The following is an 18,466-nucleotide window of genomic DNA, read 5'->3' on the forward strand; positions in this document are numbered from 1 at the left end:
CAAAAAGAAGAGAAAGTCCAGCACAGGACTTGCATCAGCTCGCTGTTCTGAAGTCTTAAACCCAACGTTCAATTTCCATGTCCTATTGTCAGTCACCAACAGCAGTGGCAGTCTGTCCAACCCATGGAGAATATTGTATCTCCGCATTTCCTCACTGCTTTTGGCAAGAAATCAATCCTGGATCTAATTTGTACTCTGAGATAAAGGGAAATTACACTTGAGGCAGGTGTGGAAGAAGGAAGCAGAAGATGCATGTGAGATAAGCATGGGGATGAGTTACACATGGGTTGGATTGTCCTGAACCTATACAGTGACAGAATTTGGCAAATATTTTCTGGGTCTATAACCAAGCTGCAATTAGTGATGGCACCAAAACAAGGACCTGCTGGCAAGAGGATAAAGATTGTCGGTCTGCATGGCAGCTGTGTGCCATGAAAAGCTCTTTGATGCCAATTGTATACAGCAATGCACAGACTGCTCACTGTGCTTTCACTGACAATTCAGTGCTCCTGATTGCCTGATTGCTCAGCAGAAATGGAAGGGTTTGTGTTACAGCATGAGAGACACTGGGTATTGTCAGGCTGGGAAGGAATTACAAGACAAGATTATGAAGTAATTAAGGAAGGTTGTACAACACTAATCTTTTAAGTGAGCACGGATGAATCAGTTTTCATCAGTTGAGTTTATGCTGTGTGTGAAATGTTGATGAGGACTCTCTTTTCTACATCTCTAGCTTGTATAGCAGCTGCTGGGATTGTATATCAATGCTGCAGACAACACGCTCAATTTAATGGGTATTTTGTGACATAATCAGCATGGGAAGGACGAGCTGAATGAAATTTTGAACACTAAGTGCAAAACTCCCTGACATAATTGTATCAACAGCAGTTTTCTTTTCTGTTTTAATTTACTAAACCAGCAACACATTCAGTAATTAGGATCCTCCAAGCAGTAGAATCAGAGCAGTTTTACTTGTGTGAGTAGATTCACTGATGTCAGTCATACATTTCTGTGTTTGCAGAACTGAATACCAGATAAGCAGCACCCGTCTGGATAAAACGCCCTCATCCTATAGAAACCCAATTCCCTATCAGACTCCTGAAGACAGTCCCACAAACTCAAAAATCACTTAGTTAAGCTGAAGAAAAATCTGTACACATTCTTTCATCAGATCCAGGACTGTTTATGTCAGAATCTCAAGTTAAATTGAATTTTTCTGAATCAGATTGCAACCGCTTGGAGCCTTCAGTTCAGGACTGGAGACAATGATAGAAAACTGCTAAGCTAGTAACTGGTCTGACTAGACATTACAAATAAGAAGTGATTTTGAATTAATAATTAACATGAACTTTATATATTTACGGACTGGTAGGAGAGGCACTGCCTGTCCCATGAGTCACTCAGTCCTTGTGGATGCAACTTCTCCTTTATGATGCCACGACCAAGTCAGCCATCCCCAGCGAGCTGCAAGCTGATTAATTCATACCACATACATCTACCCAATGGAACACATATTCATGCTTACTGTTAAGGTGAATATGCAGACAGGAAGGCACGATCTAATACTCATTTGAAAAAGAATAGTTCTGCTTCTCATGTCTCATCAAGAGAAGTGGGCTTGTGCCCTAAATGCAGTTGTGACTGATGCTCATTAGGAACTCCAGCTGGAGTCACATTTTTAAGAGGAAAACTCTCTCATAGTGTGTAGTTACTGGGGCAGGTGCTTTGATTTGTGCCTCCAGTTTATTTTGCAGTGATGCGTTTTATGAGTGCTGGTTGTTCCCCTTGAAGAGAACTCCAGTTCTGCAATACATGGAACTGAAAACGTATCCCCAGTTAAGCTGTCACAACTGTGACATGTACCTTTCTAACAGCATGCCTCAGGTTCTATTAGCAATCGTATTTGACACCATTGTGAATAACTCATGAAGAACAGTAGATATGAAATACAGCTGCTCTCTCCAACCCCAGCCTTTGTGCATAGGTTAGTTCGCATGAGGTGCACTTCCATCTAGCTGCTAAATTGTTGCTCACAAGTCAAGGCACATAAGAGGAACATAAGAGCATGTGTTTGGGTGGCATGCAGGTTTTGGCTGTGGGGAAGAGGTCTGCTGCAGGACTCAGGTGTCACTACATCAGCTTGGGAGTTCTACTCAACACCTCTGTGCCTTGCTTTACCCAAATGAAGTATTATGTCTTTCATTAAGACAGTCTTATTGATTAAATCACTGAACTGGTAATACAGGATTTATGGAGAAGACTGTTCTGTAATAGAAATACTTCAATAGGTTGTGCTTCACTGGAAAATAATTTTTAAAGGGGATAAGGTCATTTTAATTACATTTATTTCAAGTTTTCTCCAGGGTGTTTCATGCCTTTGGGGTTTTTTAATGCATGAGTGAGGGTTTTTGGTGTTTTTTTTTCTTCCTTCTTCTTTTTTTCCTATTTTTTAAGTTGCTACCATCAATTTTGCTCAACAATGAATGAGGAGATAAACCACCCATCTACCAAAACTAACACGATTTAGCAATTCAATACCATTTTCAAAAGAAAATTAGGAGGAGTTTAATTTGTCCTGGATTTCCAGTAAGATGCACAATTCCATGTATGTTTTCAGAAGCACAAGGACACATTCATTTCCAATGTATTTAAGTTTCTAAAACAGTACAAAAACAAACAAAAGAAATCTAATTTAATTTCTCTCTGCTCAACCCCTCCCCTATTTCAGATCCAAATACAGGTATGAGAATGACTGACAAGTGTTGAAGTCAACTAGGAATATCCAAATTAACTGTTAGCCACTCAGCACCTCTAATTTACTACTTCATTAGAAATGATGGCAATTTGATACACAATAATCCTGAGAATAGCTTGCTCACAATCCCCTGAGAAAACCTGGGAGAGACTGCTCTGTCAGGAAAATTAAATACCAGGAAGTAAGGGGATGTTATTTTACCAACTGCAAATCAATCAGAGGTGCTGTTTAAAAGGTCATTTGTATGTAAGTGGAAATTTTTTAATGTCCCTGTTTAAAGGCACTAACTGTTATATGCATGGGCATAAATCCATGGAACTCCTGAATAGCAGAAAAATGCTCAGAGGCTTGTCTGTAAGAACCAATTACCTACTGATTCACAGAATTTCATGAATTATTAAAGAAAATCAGAGATTGATGGGATCTATTTTCACCCATTTGAATTGGCAATAAGAATATAGAGTTTCCCTTTCCAGGAATGTTTCAGAACTGTGAAATTTCTAAAGTGATTTTGCTCTGCAGTGAGATCTGGCTGGATGAGCACAGCTTACTCTAACAGGTTTAACTGAAGTAACATGTAGATCAAATATTATTTACCACAAATAAAAATAATACTTTCTCACGAAGAGAATGAGGACATTGTGTACTATCAGCAGCTCCTTTACTGCACTCTCCTAATAGCATGCAAAACAATCAAAATGCACAAAAACATGTGCTGTTTTAGCATCTGAAAAGCACCATCCAGTGCATACATTTCCTTGCTACCTCCTCTATAGAGTGCCAGGACAAGGAGCCTCTGTTGCATCTGATTTGAAAATGTCAAAACTACAACGGAAGAAATGAATGAAGAGGAAAAGTTCTTTCTTTTGCCAGAGCAATATAGGATCTCAGCCGAAAACAGACCGCAGGTTGAACTTAAGGAGAAGCTTTAGAGGTGTTTCTGACGGAGCACACCTGTAAGGGTGCAAGCTGCCCAGCAGATTTCAGGCACCATGATAGCTTTTGAGGAACAGCTGAGAGCAGAACAAGAGTTTCTCTCTAATGTGAATATCCACTTTGGACAGAATGGGTGTAGCAGAAAAGATCACAGAAAATATCTAATCATGTTCGGCCATCTGGGAAAAATTCCTTCTGCCACCTCTAAAGCAAATGCCTTTACTACTGCCAACAGAGACTAAGGCCTTAACGTAAATAGAACACATTAACTACATCTCTTCAAAGGCAATATTGCTCCTGCTGAGCAGTATACTGCTCAGAGTAAAAGTATTCTGCTGCCTCAACCTTTTCATCTTTTTCAGTTAGAAAGACTGTGTTGGTGTCTGAGTCCCTCAGGGTCTAATAGAAGTTTTGTCCACCTTCAAGCCAGTGGAGACACAATTACTGGGAGCATAGGATCATAACCAATTATAGTTTGATCACTGATGCTGCAACTGCGATGGGAAATTTTTCCCAAATATATATTCACAATGCAATAGAGAGTTCTGAAACCATTAAATTCTGTTTAGAATAGAGGTGGACATTTCCAGAGGCACTGGAAAGCTGGGGAGGCTGATAGGAAAAGGAGCCAGCTAGGGGTTTATTTAGGGCTCTGCAGTACATTATTTGCATGATTTTATTCTTGTGCAAACCTAGCAAAATATAGGATCCCAAATGGAATAGACATCTGCTGCCAATTTAGCATACAGTTTAGTTTATGAAAGAGGTGGTTTTTACCTGCAGAGATTTCTTAATATGAGGCTTCTTTATTACTAAATATCTCCATAAGATTGAGCAGTTCTTTCAACAGGCAATTTTGTAAAGGATACACTGAAGGTAAAACACAGAACAGCTCATTTGGCAATGTAGAAAGCCACTGAGGAAAGTAGGAATGATGACATTACCAGAAAAAATCCAATGTATACTAGTAGCCACAATGGGCTGTGTGATAAATGATATTTTATGTTTGATAAATCCAACACCTCAACAGATTTGCTCTAAATGATGTGTTGAATTTTGTAGAAAGCCACAGAATCTATTGAACTTTCAGGAAATAGCATGAAATTAAATACTGAGTACTACTGAAATTTGCTGTTTCTGTATGTGATTTGCTCTTTTACTTTCTGATAATTAAATGTATCGTCTTAACCCAAGTCCGTATAACTAGACAATTTTTTCTCACACGAGCAGATGGTATTATAGTTGCAAATTCACATGGCTTCTATTTGGGCCATTTTATTTGTAGATGTGAAAGAAAGCAGAAGAAAATTCCTCTTGAGGGTTTAGGCCATCTTTACCAGGAGTTAGGACAGACTGAAAATGCACCTATTAAAGTTTATGTTTAAATGCTTATTGGTATCTATTTTTTATTTATAGAGGTCATATATGCCTGACATATCCCACCCTGCAGTCCTGAAAATCTCCCACCACGCTGGCACTTATGGCTGAAGATACATTAGAGCAACTGATTCTACTCAGAATTTGTGCAAATGATACCTAAGGTTAGCCAGAGCCACTGACAATAAACACTTGATAAATACTTACATAACTGCCCGCATTATAACTTATTTTGTGTAGATACTGGTATATACACATTTTTAACAGTATATGTACATAATCTTAAATTGTAGGAAGTCGGTTATAAAACCATTCCTACTTCTGAAAAAACTTAAGAAAAGGCCATAAGCATGTTTCATTTTACTAAGAGATGTTTTCATCCTGTTGGAGCTCTTTTCTGTGAAGTATTTATATTACTTTTCAGTTAATAGGATAGATAACATCTATCTTCCCCATTTCCACACTCCGACTGGAATACAAGTCACCCTAACCCATCTATCTGCATAGTGCATACAACAGCATCTCTGATTGATTTGTTTTGTCTTTAAAACTCATTCCATCTCTCAATTTTACCTCATCTGTGAAAGAAAACTACAAGGAAAAAATACCACAATCAGACAGATGAGGAAAATTCTACTCTGCATGTTTACACAGATGTCATTTTTCATCAGTTAATTGGAGACAGTTATGCCTCAGTGTTAAGCTGTGTTTCCAAAAGGTATGACAAACTGTGTTGTGTACCAATTAGCAAGTCTTACACTGATACTAATATAATGGAAACGAAAGACAGACCCAGATAGAAATGATGCATTTTATTCTGGGGAAGTCACCATAAAAATGCCTTTTCCACCCTCTGAAGCAGTAACTTAGCCCCAGAAATACCCATAATGAGGCCTCGCAGGGACCACTTTCTCCATAGCCCTTGTTATCGCGCTTCGGTGGGCTCTGGCCATCCGCGCTCATCGCGCCGTGTGAGGCCCAGTTAGGCTGCACAGGAGATGGAGCACAGAGCATCCATCGCAGGGACTTTTTGCCAGGCACTTCATCACTAATGAAATCAGGATTTATAAGAGCAGCGGTCTCTGTCTATCTTAAATCTTGACCTAAACAAATTGGGAAGGCAAAACATAGCTACTGGCGGGCTGAGAAAGCACTGCTGAGGATGAGAGTGATAAACAGTCCAGTTTGGAGCAGGCAGTAATTTATAAAATGAGCTGAGGAGAAATTAAGATGTTTCTGTACAAAGAGTCTCAGTCTCTCCTTCCAAAAATAACTACTTTATGTGTGGGTTTTTTTAGTTTCAGCTTAAAGAGCTGATAAAACACAGAATTGGAGGCAATGGAACAAATCTCAGCAAGGCAGCTGAGTGGGTGGCAGCTCACACGAGGTTACGTTAGCAGGTGGGAAACTGCTGACTCTTGCAAAGTGCAGTCCCTGGGGAAGGCCAACAGAAAGAGAGAGGTGTGTCTGCATTAACAAATAGCTTCAACTAGCGTTGAAAGGAGATCATTGTATCACTTTTTTTTCGGATGGAAATGACCTCACTTCTAGGTACCAAGCACAAAAAAATAAGTTTAAGCAGGTTTAACTCACTCTTAGTTTTCCTATCAGGCACCACATTCTAACTGATAACTATTTTAGAGCCAGTACTTGACCTGGTAAGCATTATAAGTTACTCACAGAGCAGATTTGGAGGTCCTTTACTCAGGGCATCCCTCCAGCAACCTGCAGAAAGAAATTCACAGAAATAAAACCAAGAAAGATTTGGAGAGATCATCACAGGCTTGCTACAAGCCAGTGGGACATTTTTACTCGGTCTGGCCCTATTTCATTTTCTTGGTTCTTGCAGGCCATGTCCTCAGCCACACTGTTGAGATGCCAGATTCTAAAGCAAGCAGACCTAGCTCTATCATGTAATGCACAAAACGTTGTTTTCATATTCTCTGCTTTTCAGAGTAGAACGGTCTATGGATGTAACACGTAGCTAAATGCAGAGCAGCATGGGCCCCCAGGAAGCACGAGGTGTCCCCTTTGGGTCCACAGGGCTGGGCCTGCACCATGGGCCCAGTCCAGGCAAAGCCACCAGCATTGCACAGCTGCTCTGAGCCTTGCTGAGCCAAACCTTGCTTCTGTGTTGGAGTGCAAGATGGCTGCAGAGCCTTTCCCAGCAGAAGTACTGCAGAGAAGCCAATGGAATAGATGATCACAAAGTGAGGGGAGGTGGGAGAGAGAGACTGATTTTATGACATGCACCAAAAGCATCACCTGCTGGCTTGAGGCTGCATACTTGCGCATTCATTGGGAGACACTGGGGACAAATCTCCAGAGGAAACCTGGCATTTCCTGTCTTTGATGTTAGCATCAAAACATATACTTGTTCCTATCCTGCGTGTTTGCAGAACACTACCGTGACTCCAGAGCTAATATTTCATTCCTTCCAATTTTAACCTGGCATCTGGTATATGGGATAGAAACCAGTGCCAGAATAAATAAAACTTCAAATTAAAAATAATGAGCTGCATGTGTGTAATTTTTTTTTTTTTTAGTTAATTGTCCCTAATTTATGCAGCTGCAGTACCTGGCAGTTTCCTATGATTAAAGACTACCACATTCAGTGTGTCATAGAATTCATTTGATATCAGTATGAATCAGCTATAAAGCCTGTCTGTAATTTCTTTCTGAATAGTATTAATGCATTTCTCCTTAAATTGTTCAACCAAGAATAATTTACACTTGATCAGTAAACTCCACTTGTAGAGCTCTAACGTGAATGAAAAAATAATCATAATAGAAAATATTATTTCTAAATATAATTATTGTACTAATGGAATTTGTTTATAGAACCATTGCTTCACCCAATATGGAAGGCCAGGTTCTTGAAACTAGTAGAAAATCCAAGAAATAAATTTTAGTCACAACAAAGTTAATGTAAAAACATAAGAAAGAAATAAAGAAACAAACAAACAAAAAAACAACTAAAGAACAATTCCTGCACAATTTTTCCTCATTCATCAACATAAGCCCATGGTTCAAAAAATTACTTTAGACAGGTACCTAACTTAAAGAGCATACTGAAACTCCTTTCTTGCCTGGAGATGGTATTTGCTGAACATACAGAGAGCTAACAAACCCCACGCTGTCCTGGGCAAAGCCAATACAAGGAGAGTGAAAGGATTCTCTCAAAGAGAGCTTATATTTGTACTTTGGTTTCTTAAACACAGGTGAAATACATGACCAGGTCTTCCTTCTAACCCCTTCACTTTATAAGCTCTCAGTTGATTACAGTCATATTTGACAGGCACCAATCAGTGCAATTAATTAGCTATATCTGTGAGCAGCCTTGAAGGCATTTTGTCCCACAAATTTCATTGGGAGGTTGGTGAACGAGAGATTTCCTTCCCTTTATCACTACAGTTAAAAGGTTTCCATCATATCTAAAGTCTTCGTAGCTCAGAGAATGAAACTGTGAAGCTCACGCCATAGGAAAAACTTCCCAAACTGGGCTGCTCCAAGAACTGTGCCTTTCCTTTAGGGCTTGAGGCAGATGGGGGAGGTAGTACCTACATCCCTTTCTGCCTGCTGGTAGAAGGCAAGCATTTCCCAGTTACAGCATGAAACAAAGTGCTCGTATAGGTTTGCCAAGGGAAGCAGCTTCTGTATAATCAATGTGCTGTTAGGAGCCTGAGGGCAAAATGTTCTTCTTAAAACTATACTGAAGATCTTGACATGGGTAGTCAGCTCTACTGGTATGTGCAGAAGGCTACTGACAGCATGGCATAGAAGAATTGTGATTAAGGGTGTATGGGGGATAATAAAATTGTTCATGATCAAATACATAATGAAACAGTTTAACTGATAGTTTAAAAATAAATAACATATGTACTAGTGTGGGATAAAATATCTGCTGTTATCTCATTCAAGTTTATTTTCCATTAAATCTGCCTGTTTGCTGGTTGCAATGATGCCAGACTTTATCTTCAAAATAAATAAAAAGTCCAAAACAAACCTCATAAAAACCTCATTTTTCCATCGATTATTGATTAATACTTTGTACTTACATAAAAATTATCCATAATGCCATATTTCAAATTCACCATTTAAAAAGTCCTTTTCTTCCTCATTCTTCCCCCACAACATCATCTTGGTTCATAACTTAATGCAGAATCAGTATACAAAAGAGTGGAAGCCTTCTGTCACTTGCTGTACAGGACGCACAAGCATGTATTTATATAGCATGTATTTGCTATTCATGCACATAAACAAACACACAGTACCAAGGAAGGAGTATTTGATAAGAAAAGCATCTGAAGTTGCATACACACACCCACAAAAGCCAAGTTTCACTATTACTCTACACGTCTTTTTCTCAGAGGCAGCCATTTTCTAAACTAATTGGAAAAAGGATCTTAATTGCATGGTTTGGAGTGTGGAACACAGCTTGACCCTTCCATGAGTCTCACTGTTTAAAATTCACGGCCTGGTAATCTGCTTTTAACTGACACTCTACTTCTGAAAAGGCCTTGCTGAAATATTTTCTGACAATGAAATATGATGCAATTAACCTCTTGCCATACCTACACCTCAAAGAAGGCAGACAGCATGTTGCAGGCTGGCAGTATTCAGCAGTTGGGTGAAATAAGGCCTTATTGGAGCTCACAGCAATTATTCATTGCAGGGTCAAGGCTGGTTCTGGGAGATGCTGAATTCTGCATTATCTGTTGACCTGCACGGGAATGGATGGTATTCACTGTCTCAAGACCATAGATGATATTTGTAATTATTCATGTCATGATTCTCTGGGCCTGGTCAGGGAGTGATACATTTTGTAATTCTGCATCTCACAAAATGGGGAAAACTGTAGGAAAGATTGAGTCTGAGATCATTCTCTTGAGAAGGCTCAAGTATACATGAAATTTATTTGCATGCAAAATATGGATCTGCTGCAGTTTGTTTTTGTCAACACTGCACTTGTATCAAGAGCTACTGGCCAAGGAAGGGGAGGAGAAAGAAATTAGCTCCCTACAGAAGCAGCAGCTACCCTGACTCAGGACCAAGGATGTGGCCCTTGTGTGCTGGCTTTCTAGTTTCAGGAAGGGTATGTGACAGCCAGGAGGACATCAGACAGGTTCCAGGGAGAGCCTTAGGGTAGGTGGATCCTCAGCTGGTTGCAGGGTCCTGGCCATTCCTGGCTCTCAGCAGGCTTGCTTAAGTCTGCTTATTCCTCCTTTCTTCTACCTTTAATCAAAGTCACATCATTTGGGATAAAGCAGTGCATGCCACAGGACTGGATGAGGATCAACAGCCCTTGGCTGAGCAGTGAGAAATACGACGGGTCCAGAGTACAAATCCCTTTCCATCTTGCAGGAAAAATCTCCATAATTCTTTCCCTACAAAGACTTTTTTTCCCTTTCTTTTGCCTTGGAGTGGCTAGAAGTGCCAGCTGATCTATAGATTTTTGTTTTGTCACAGCTGCATCCACACAACTTTCTGTCCAGCACGGCCTCATGTCTGCCATCAGTCACCACTGCAAGCACAGCAGACATGTTAAGCATGTTCTGAAACGACCCTGCCTTGAGAAGGGAAGAATTATGTGGAAAAGAAGAGAATGCATTAATAACTGTCTATTTTAAATACGGAGTAAGTCTTGGAACAAGGATTATTTACACTGAAAATGCTGAAAATCACTAACAGAGGAACGTGCCAGGACAACAACTACTAAAACAAAGCATTTTAGTTTAAATAAAGTGATACTTCGAAATACGGAATGCACTTTAAAGAACACCCTTGAAGGTAATTCTGCACTGAAGCATTTTGTTGGAGGAGATGGGCTGACTCATCATTAAAAAAGATACAAATAGCAAAAATAAATATTTACAAAACACAGGCTTAGTGCAATCAAAATCACTCACTTGTTTGAATATAGGAAAAATCATCTTGACAGGAAAATGAATTTTCAGGGGGATGTTTCATTTTGTCATCTTACAGAAGCGTTTTGACTTCTCATTTCAAAATTATAGGTGTTTTTCTGTGAATTCATAAATTTTTCAAGAGTAACAGAACAATTTTTCAAGAGAACAGTAAATGACATAACTTATGTGATTACATTTTTGTTATTATTTTGCCAGAAGTATGGGAAAAAATATCCTACAGTTCAGTCAGAAGATGGTTCTTCCCTTCTCTCCTTGCCATACCACATATCCAAAAATATGACACGTTATATGAGGGCTGCTCCAAAAGCAAATTAGTGTGCACTGTCTGTTAGCATAAGAAAGGGGAGATCCTTCTGGATTGCTCAGAACCCAGATAAATCATCACCTCTGACCACTCCACTGTGATGCTGACTAAGCAGGAGGCTCAAACTTCCAGAGTTGGGCCACAGGAGGCAACCTTCCTCTTGCAACATGATAACACCAGGCAGCATGCCAGTTGAACACCACAGAGCACACGGCCCATCTTGATTGGACTGTCCTACCAAAGCCTCCCTACAGTCCGAATTTGGCACCATCTGACTTCCACCTGTTCAGGCCAATAAAAGATGGATGGTGTGGGCAATATTTCCCTAACAATGATGCCATTATAGCAGCTGTGAAACATTGGTCACCTCCACAGGTGCAGATGTTGATGAACACAGCATGCAAGCTCTTGTCCATCACCATCAAAAATACACAATTAATGGTGATGACTATGCTGAAAAATTAAATTTTACAGCTGAGAATTTGCTCTATCAAATAGTGTTAGAGTGCTCTTTGTAGCTGTTGTAGTTTCCAGGGAAATAAATAGGAGGCATTACTTTCAGAATGACCTGATAATGACCTTTCTGAACCAAACAATTTAATCTTTTTATTATTATTATTATTTATGACTGGTACTAGAGGGAAGATAAAGACACACGACTTGCCAGTCCTCTCTGGCCTTTAAATTTCTAGGTCAGCCTATCTGTGCAGCCTCTGGGGACTACCAAATGATCTGCTTGAGACCTCCTGTGCTCATTAGTTCTGCAGGAAGACACTGAGTATAACAAAAACTCCTTATTCAGTATTAATGAGAGTTGTCTAGGTAAAACCTCGTTTATCAGCTGGAAAGGTTGCTGTACTAGGAGGTTAAGTGAGATGTTTTTCACGCCTCCACCTTCTACATTTTGTGCTTAAAATTAGGAGATAACACAGCTCACCTCTAGTATTCTGCAGTGCCAGGTACTCCAAACTACTTATGCAGTAGTTATGACCTGAGGTAATTAGTACTTCATGAAAATTATTAACAATTTTCAGGACCAAGCCATGGTATAACTGAAATAATTAACACTGTATTAACTAAAATACTATTTACCCAAGAAAACTACAATGGGATTGTTTTTTTACCTCCATCAGGTAGAATCCCCATGGAAGTGGCAAGTTCACAGCTCAGGGAGAAATGGTTTCTCAAATCCTTTGACACCGAACTGCAGCTCCCCAGGAGGCAATTACCAGCCCCCATAGGCTGAGCCAGAGCTGGAAGTCTACTTTGCAGTTATTTGGTAACACTGCAGTCTTTACTATTCCAAAATCAAATCCCCTCCATGAAAGTATGAAGTAAAAGTTTAGCTCCAGGCTTTAGCAGCCTATGAAATCTTGGTTGTTTCTTCTACAGTTTCTTTCAAACTGTTCTGCACATCTGCAGCACGTAATCAAACTGACTTCTCATGATGCAGTTCTACTGCAGAACACCCCCTGTGCTGAGCAGACATACTGGGATTTCAAAAAACACAACAAACAGTGAACAAAACACTGTGCTCTCAGAGAGACCATATACTGCAGTTTCTATTAGCTTTAAGCATCATGTAAATTACAGAGGGATTAAATCCAACAGTCTTAAAATCCTGAATTCTAATGAAGGCCAACCATACTTCATGGGAAAATTAAGACATCAAAAGTTGCCATTTCCAAAGCAGATTTGTAAATATTTTTGATGGTTCCATTAAAAATTGCATAAAACAGTACATAGAATGAGCAAGGAAATATTTACAAAAACAAATAATATAAAGTATTTATTTGAGCATTAATCCATGTCAAACAGAGCCCTTTCTTATACAAATGCAGCTATTCAGGCAACCTCTCCCTTATTCATATTTCACATACTACTCTGTTTGCTGGTACTGTAATACTAAAAGGATGGCAATTAAAGCCTGTAATGCTTACAATACAACTAAATTCCTGTAACTAATTTTCTTGATCTCCCTTCCCACTTTTGGTTAGATTGTGACAGAGAATAATTTACAGGACAGCACTGATGAGGCTCATGTTGGTTGCCACTGATGAGGCTCTGGTTTAAATGAGATGTGGAGAGAAATAAACAGGAACGGAGGAATTCCTGAATCTCCACATCTCAGCCCCTCACCACAGAGGAACACTGAGTCACACTTCCCCAGGAAAAGGGATAATGCTTCCCAGTAGTTTCCTGTCTCTCAATTAATGGAATATTTCTTTCAAGGTGTTGCCAATGCCTCATCCAAAACAAAAAATGTCAAACCTTTTATAACATATTTTCTCAGTGCTAAAAAACATGAACACAGTTGGTATGCAAGTTAAAATTTCAAGAGTGCAAATAATAAAAGAAAACAATTCCCTTGAATCAGATTTTTAACCATACCAGTTGTTCTCATTTCAGCAAGTTGTTAAGAAAAATACACAGAATGTGGGTTTTCCATTGCTCGCTGCATAATCTGATGATATAGACATGCAGCATGTGTATATTCTTAGAAAATGATGTGTTATGAAATATTCATAAGTTATTTTTTGTGATTATTAAGTAGATCTGGATTGTGTGGATTACTGGGGCCATTCTCTTGTGGGTGGAGGAAGAGTTTAACCTGTGCTGAGAATGGTTCTACAAAAGTATGAATATACAAACAGGGTAGGAGTCAGCTTATTGAAGCTGTTCAAAAATCATTCCAAACATCCAACACTGGGAGAATATCTAAAATAATGAAAATTGATGAAAATTCTAAATAAAATTAAATGGGAGGAATGTTAATTAAGTGTTTATCACAACCAGATTTATAAGTAAGGTCTACATGACTATCTTTGCAAGATTACATATAGCTGGTAAATAATTAATCAGGCCTTAAAATCTGCATCAGAAGTAAATATTACTGTATATTTTAGTATTTACAGACAACAAGCTGCGGTGAATTATCCCAGATTAAATGAAGCACCAGGAGGATCAAGAAACACAGAGGTGTCCCAACTTCCAGACCTCACTCTGTGTGTGAGCCTGCAGCAGGATGCAGCGATGCTTTGGGTCGTGCAGTGGCACTGTGACTTTCAGGGCTGACGAGGAAGGATGTGTGCTGCTGGACCATTGCAATGTGAAGATTTTGTTTAATTGGTAGTTATTTTCAACGAAAAAGCTCTCTGTAGCTTTGGGCTAAGCGTGTCTGCAATGCACCAGCTTTACAACTGCAGCTTGGGCAGGTGTACCTGAGGTTACTTGAAATGAGCACAGCAGAAACAAAGTTTATGGGGAGTGTAGTTCCATGTAGCCCAAAGCCCTGAGCTCTGCACTGCCACAACTATGCTGCTAATTAAAACTGCCTGTTGCTTGACTCCACCATTTGCAATCTAGAAATCACAGCACCTGCAATGTGTTGCCATGATACCTCTCATGTAGCACGGTGACACCCAGTACATATCCACCCACTGGTGTGGGAGCTCGGCTGCTGAGTGAGAGCCCAGAACCACAGCCCTGAGGTAGAAGGGGAATTAGGGGACTAGATCATCCATGAAACTGCACTGAGTTAAGAAGGAAAGGAATTGGAATCTCAATGGAATATGCTTAGAAAAGTAGCTCCCAAAGCACTGTGCACAATTCTCTACTTTTATCAAGGCATAAATCACACCGAAATGTACCAAAGACGAGAATCTTACTGAATAGCCCTATCTGCACAAGTGTGGGGTTTTTCTGGCATCATGTTCTTACCTGGAGGAATTCTGGAGGTCTGTCCCTTTTTCACTTTGAAAGAAATTACATATCTTAGCGCTACTCCAATTCTGACATTCAGAACATAAATTAGAATGTCAAACCCTGCACAATTTATAAGCAAAACCAACCTCTAGTTTTGTGTCTGGGCACCAATCACTTGCTGAAAGCAGGCTGCTGTCTTCATGCTCCTTGGTGTTCAAGATGCACCATCATTACCAGCCTCAAACATTTCCTCCAAGTGTTGCAAGGGTTTGTCCTGTGCATTCAGAAAGGAAGAAAAGATGGAGCTGATGCTAAAACCTCTTTAACTCTCTCTGACACTCCTTTGCTGTTGAAGAGCTTCTGCAAATGGAAGTGGGCAGGAGGTGTTTCAGTGACACAACTGTGAAGCAAAACAGCAACAATGGCCGTGGTTCAACTGCTGGCTGCTTTATGGAGAAGCTGTTAGGATCAATGGCTTCATTTTTCTTTCTGTGCTACAGCTTTGGGTAATTCCAATCGAAATGGGGAGGAAACACAATATCAGACTCTCATGTGTGAGATAGCACTGCTAATGACCCATGTGCAAAATATGTTATTCACTTCATTTAAGGTTAATTTGAGGAGGAAGGGGATCCATTAGGGAAGAGTCTGCAGCACACTGATGTTAATTAGGTTTGTCTCTGACTTGTGCACTTGGCAATGCTAGAAATCATTCTGCTGAAATGGGAGCTCTGTGATTCCCTGCAGATTTTTGGATGTATTTAAGCAGCAATGGAAGGAAGGCACTGCTGGAGAATGGCAGGGGATGAGCCCTAGCAGGAGGATGGCACCCTACAAAGCCCCTACATGCCTAACCTGTGGAAGCAAGGACCTGATGAGTTTCCTACTTGCTATTTCTGCCTATCTATTTGTTTTCTGAAATTGAGCAACAGAATGAACCTCTTGTTCTTTCAAGAAGGAAAGGATTCCTATTTTCGCCTGTGGGTCCCAGCAGCCAGCAGATCAGTTTGGGCGAAGTCATGGGCAATGAATCTTTGTTTTCTGTGGTACACTTCTTGGGAGTCTGCAGACCTCTGCCTACCAAGACCTTTCTTATTGTGCCTCACTGAAATTTTAAAAAAAGAAAAAGAAAAAAGAAAAAGTACCAGGCAAATGTACGCAACAAGGAGAGAAACCAGAAAAATGTGAAATACAAATCACTTCTTTCAAAGAAATATGCACCTTTCTTGGAACAGGAAAGTGTTGTACCATAAATTAGCCAGGGACTGGCAGCTGGATCCTTGTTCAGCAGCAAATATGCAGAACTGCAGCGGTCAATGGCTTGCATGAGGCCACTGAGCTCTGCAGAATTTTCTGAGAAACTCGATCAAATCTAACATTTCCCACCCCACATTTTTGGACAGGCAAGGTTACTGAATAAATAAATAAAATCCTGACTTTCTTCAGCCCATGAAGAAAATGCACAACAACCCACAGCAGCACACAAGTGCTGAGGTCCCACTGCAGCCAGGTTATGGCATGAAGGTCATCACCCAAAGAAAAGGAAAGGAATTGTGACTAAACTGATCTCTATTCAGGTAAAGTTGTTGCAGAGCAGTAATTCTGGTGTGGAATGAAATGTCTTGATAAGTGTCTCTATTTTGCACACACACAAAAAAGTGAGATCCTGAAAGAAGAATTTCTGGGATTTATATAGAATTCTGACTATAGGAAAACGTTAAATGTAGATGGATATATTTTTTAATTTCTTACTTTTCCTTTCTTTATATTGCCTGTGCCACAATAAATTAATATCCTAAAGATAAGCTGTTGAAATAATCCACCCAGAACTGCCAACATCTGATGCTCAGGTCAACGTTCAAGCTTCTAAAGAACGTCTGGTTTTCATAATTTCAACTCACTCAGCTGACACAATTACCATCAAATTTCTAAATGCAATTGAAAATTGGCCTTGTTATTTCACTTGTGAAGGTCTGAAAGCTGTGCTGAAGGCCTATGCTTTAAGATTTGCATTTCCTCCTGAACTTCAGTACTGAACTGAATGGAGAAGGGAATCATATGGGTGATATGAAAAATGAGGGAATTTTCCATGTAAAAGACTTAACAGATGAGTGAAGAAGAATACATGTTTGGAATAGCAATGCTGTACTCATTAAGGAAGAAGACGTGTGCTACCTACAAAGGAAATCACAAGCATTTTTCATCATCAGTGAACTCTCTCTTTCTGCCTCCCTTTCTTTGCAGAAACCACCCCCAGCTCTGCAGCTCAGCATCATTTAGGTACAACATAGTAACTCAAACATCTACCAATTTGGAAGCAATATTGTTCCAGTTGAGTCACACTGACAACAACAGATACAATCACTCCTTCTCTCCTTGTATCCTCTGCTGCAGGCAAGTTCGAACGGCAGTGCTGCTCTCAGCCTGAGTGTCTGCAATGCTGCAAAATGAGAAGAGTTTACAGTCTGTGAAAATACAGAAAGTACATCTCCTGTTATGATAGGGGAAAAGGGAAAGGACGTTGTACACAGCCCTTAATAAATGCTCTGTTTCTCAGGTGGATGCGTGGTCATGCACAGCAGCCGTTCTGCTGGGCAGCACATGAGAAGCCTTTGGCTGCTCCAGGAGCGCTCAGGAGGCTTTGGGAAGAGCCCCATGTGTCACAGCTCCAGCTGACAGGGGAAGGTTGAATCCCCAACCTGGGATGTTTCATATTCCTGCTGAAGTCTTTCTTTATCATCAGTTGTAACTCCTGACAGACCTGTTCTCCATTTACTTGCCTCAAGTTTTGGTGTTAATTAATTTATCTGCCAATCAGTTCCAGCTTTTAATTACCCTCTGTATGGCAGGGCACTCCTCTAAGGCACTCCTAGATGCATTTCAGGCCACTCTTGCTGGCAGGTGACTCTATACACTCCCAGACAATCAATCACACACAAGGGACAGTGATTGAGCACACAGAACTGTACACAGAAAATCAAAGGCTGTCCCACGAATATCTGGTCTGTGCTATTTTCCATTACCCATCTGTCTTATATTACAGAATTTTGGTTAACCCTCGATTTCAACACCTTCTCTATGTATTTATGGTTTTCCTTGGAAGGTTATTTCACAGTCTCCCCAGATACTCTGCTGCCACAAAGCACCTGCTGTTTAAATGGCTGTCTGCTTCTTTCAGAATGCTTCCTTTCTAGACAAAGAGGTTAATTGAGGAGACTTGGACACAACATCCTCCTCAGTCTGCTCTATATTACAGTAGTTAACCTTGGGTCCAGAACAGCAGTCATGAGGAATTTATTTTCACACAATCCTTCAACTGAAAGCAGCCTTCCTGAAAGTCTGACAAGTGTGAGAATTGTTCCTTAAATCCTAGAAGCGAGAACCCTCACATCCTTCACAGTCGTACCAAACTCTTGTTGGTTGTATTTTTTTGTCGTAGCTTTTAAGATAAATACTACT

At 40.0% G+C, this 18,466-nt stretch overlaps 1 long non-coding RNA gene across 1 annotated transcript in view; it reads right to left on the reverse strand.

The window, feature by feature from the left end:
• LOC109370806 (uncharacterized) overlaps positions 1-18,466 on the reverse strand; it is a 119,812-nt gene that overhangs the window by 47,690 nt on the left and 53,656 nt on the right. The window contains exon 2 of the long non-coding RNA XR_014887756.1: positions 6,749-6,793. This is a non-coding gene — a long non-coding RNA (uncharacterized LOC109370806). The remainder of the gene's footprint in view (positions 1-6,748; positions 6,794-18,466) is intronic.

Source organism: Meleagris gallopavo, chromosome 22 (assembly GCF_905368555.1).
Source record: "Meleagris gallopavo chromosome 22, MGAL_WU_HG_1.1, whole genome shotgun sequence".
In the NCBI taxonomy this organism is placed as follows: Eukaryota; Metazoa; Chordata; class Aves; order Galliformes; family Phasianidae; genus Meleagris; species Meleagris gallopavo.